Below are 3,815 nucleotides of genomic sequence, written 5' to 3' on the forward strand. Positions count from 1 at the left end.
ATTTTATCCTTAAAATTAAACAATGGTATTTTCAATTGTTTTTGTTTGGAACAAGATTTAAAATTCAGGGTCAAATGTGTCACAATTGAAAAGTCGGGGACCAAAATGACATGAGCCTCAAACTATAGGGACTATTTGTGTAATTTGTCCTAATGGTATATGTACCAATTAGTGTACTAACTAGTGTATCAATTAATGATTTGATATAATTTAAGATATTTTTGATATTTGTAATTTCTATAATAAGTTGAGTCAATAATAATATCATATCTACTATTAATACATTAATTAGTAAACTAATTAATATATATAATACCACTATATATATATATATATATATGTATGTATGTATGTTGCATGTTACTATAGTGAGAGAAAGTCAAACTGTGTAGCACGCAAATGCAACACCGACTCTTCGCCCCCAAAGAATGGCCTCGTGCATTAATTATCCTTTTAGCTCAAAAGGTCGTCTCCCTCTCTCTCTGCCTTATTTTTCTTCTTCCAAAACATTGGAAAAGTCGATTATTAACCATCTCCCTTGGAATTTCCGTGTATTGACTTTCTCTTTTTGCACAACTAGGACTAGCACACCTTAAGCTCATTGTCGTCTTCATATAAAATCTCATCTCCCTATTCTCTAACCTTCATCCAAAATCCAAAATCCAATTTCCAATACTTTTTATCACTCCTCTCCTTCTAGATCTCCTTTGTATACTTTGCCTTGTTGTTTTGGCCATCTCAGCTTTCTGGGTTAGTTGACATTTTTTGTTTTCAAAAACATTTGATTTGATTTGATCAAAATCTTTGTTTCCAAAGTTCAGATCGTGGCTTGTTTAGGCCTGGAATATTAGGTTATAGTACAGCTCTATTTTGTTTTTTCTTTTTGTTTTGAAATGGAGGAGATTGATGTTCCTTGTCATTTTCTTTGTCCAATCTCAATGCAACTCATGAGAGATCCAGTAACAGTATCAACAGGTATAACCTATGATAGAGAGAGCATTGAGAGATGGCTATTTTCATGCAAGAACAACACTTGTCCGGTAACGAAACAAGTGTTGTCTGATACTGATCCAACTCCTAACCACACGCTTCGACGATTGATCCAAGCATGGTGCACCCTCAACGCTTCTTGTGGAATAGAGCGAATCCCTACTCCGAAGCCACCAATTGACAAAATCCAGATCGTAAAACTCCTCAACGATGCGAAAAAGTCACCACAAATGCTTCAAAAATGCCTCCAACGGCTCAGATCGATAGCGAATGGAAGCCCGACGAACAAGAAGTGTTTGGAGGCTTCAGGTGTAGTTGAGTTCTTAGCTTTAATCATAAAGAAAAACGAGTCTACTGCAATAGAACTAGCATGTGAATGTGATGAAGCCTTATCAATCCTTTATCATCTTGAAATATCGGAAACAGGTCTCAAGAAACTCATAAACAGTGATTCTGAGTTTGTGAAGTCTTTAATCCATGTTTTGAAATGTGGGAATCACCAATCTCGAGCCTATGCTATAATGCTTATGAAATCTGTTTACGAGGTGGCTGACCCGAGCCGATTGATGAGTGTTGGATCTGAGTTCTTCATTGAAGTGGTTAAAATTTTAAGTGATAATATCTCACAGCAAGCTTCCAAGGCTGCATTGAAGCTTCTTGTCGAGGTATCTCCATGGGGAAGGAACCGAATCAAAGCAGTTGAAGCGGGTTCAGTACCGGTCTTGATCGAGCTACTTATTGATACATCGGAGAGAAGGGCTAGTGAGCTAATACTAGTTGTGTTGGACCGGCTTTGCGGATGCGCAGATGGGCGAGCGGAGCTTTTAAAGCACGGTGCCGGGTTGGCAATTGTGTCGAAAAAAATATTTAGGGTTTCTCATGAGGCAACAGATAGGGCAGTGAGGATTATCTGCTCAATTTCTAGGGTTTCTGCAACTTCTAGGGTTCTTGAAGAAATGCTGCAAGTGGGTGTTGTTTCAAAGCTGTGTTTGGTGCTGCAAATGAATAGTAGTGCGAAGACAAAGGAGAGAACTAAAGAGATTCTGAAATTGCATTCTAGGGTTTGGAAGAACTCTGGATGTATTCCTGCTAATTTGATCTCTACTTATCCATCTTGATAGAGGGAGGTTAATTTTTGTGTACATAATTTGATTTGATGATGTGTGGAGGATAAGCACGCCTCACTAAATTAAATTCATATAACTGAGAATTTTTTTCCTTTTTACTTGGAAAGCTCAGATCTTGTTTTTGTTTTTTGTGTGGATGATGTCAGATGGTGTAGAAAAATTGTTGCTGATTCTGTTTTCTTGATTTCATTTTTTTCTATTTAAGGTAGTGCACACTATTTAAAGTTGCATATGATTACATCCCTTTGATTGCCATAGAATTTGATCGTGTTATAGGATTAAATACTAGAAACAAATTCTCACAATGAGAGGGAAATACATGGTGAATAAAACTCCTAGGGCATTTATTAGCAACAAATTAAGGTTAAGTGGATGTAGTCCTATTAATACAATAAATTAAAGTTTTAAAGAAAGAAATATAGGGATATAATCACTTTTTAGGGATAAAATATTTTAATTGTCAAAAGTGTGTTATATTTTTTTTTGATCAGCAAAGAAAAATTTCATTAACAGCATGAAACTAAGAGTACAGGAAGATGAAGTGCATCTAGAGAGATTTAGAAAGTACAAACTACCGCTACTACTACTACTTGCACCCATTCAGTCAACCCCTCGGCATCACGATTTTTTAAAACAAGAAAATAAAAAACAGAGGTAAGAAGGACTTACCTCAACAAAACACAAGAAACCCCACAAAATTACCCTTACACAACCCAAGTAAAACACACCCCATAAGTAAAACACACCCCACAGAGCAGACACTCTCGTGCCTAACTCTCACCCACTTAGCAGAGATAAACACCCATCTCCACCCCATAAGTGTGTTATATTTTTAGCGATGAAACTGGATGTTTATAAATTACTATCTTTTTAGAACTAAATTTTTTGTCTAATAAATTAAATATTTTTGTGCAAAATTGTTGTCCTTAAATGTACATTTAGATTTTGTAGTTTGTTTTGGGATTGGGTCGTTCTTTTATTTATTTTGCTTCATTCTTTTTTGCTTTGGTTGGTCTCTCACCAACTATTGGTGTTGTGCTAACAAATGATTGAGTTTGCATTTCTGTGTCAACTTAGTTGGGATAGATCTGTTTTACTTTGATACTCGTTGCACTCTCTCCTCCTTTGTTGATATATTTGGCTCAATATTTTGTACTTAGTTTTTTCATCAACAAAGTTTTTATTTCGCTGATTAAACAGAAAGTAAATTTTTTTTTTCCATTAGCAAAAACCAACTCCTTATTGATGAAACAACATATGTTCACATGAGGCTTGCATCAATAAAGGAGGGAGTGCCACAAACAAATACTAGCAACACCCTCAAGTTGGTGAAGAACCAACAAGAACAAGGACAAGAACAAGCATGCACTGAGTAAACAAAAAATCAGTCCACACTATTATCCACACTGGTGCCACAAACAAACTCTTTATTAACAAAAAAGTATATTTATTAACAACAATTTTAAAATTTTGTTGCTTAAGGCCCTTAATTTTTGATATTTCGAGACAGCCATTTAGTAATGATTTTTATGACGACAAAAATTAATGTATAACAAAAACTTACTTTTAGGGACAAAAGAGTTCAGGCCCTAAAACTTTTATATTTGGTAGCATATTAGCTATAATTTGCTAAATTATGAGATGACATTAGCTATAATTTGCTAAATTATGAGATGACATAAGGTAATCATATAATAA

General features: G+C 35.0%; 1 pseudogene across 1 annotated transcript; it reads left to right on the top strand.

The window, feature by feature from the left end:
* The first annotated feature begins 650 nt into the window (after positions 1 to 650).
* On the top strand, positions 651 to 2,223 carry LOC145814209 (E3 ubiquitin-protein ligase PUB23 pseudogene; annotated as a pseudogene). Its single transcript, XR_014357546.1, has one exon. The product of XR_014357546.1 is annotated as an E3 ubiquitin-protein ligase PUB23 pseudogene (transcript).
* Positions 2,224 to 3,815: the final 1,592 nt, after the last annotated feature.

The sequence above is a fragment of the Camellia sinensis genome, unplaced genomic scaffold, assembly GCF_055761805.1.
Source record: "Camellia sinensis isolate YWXY unplaced genomic scaffold, ASM5576180v1 Unanchor1, whole genome shotgun sequence".
Lineage (NCBI taxonomy): Eukaryota > Viridiplantae > Streptophyta > Magnoliopsida > Ericales > Theaceae > Camellia > Camellia sinensis.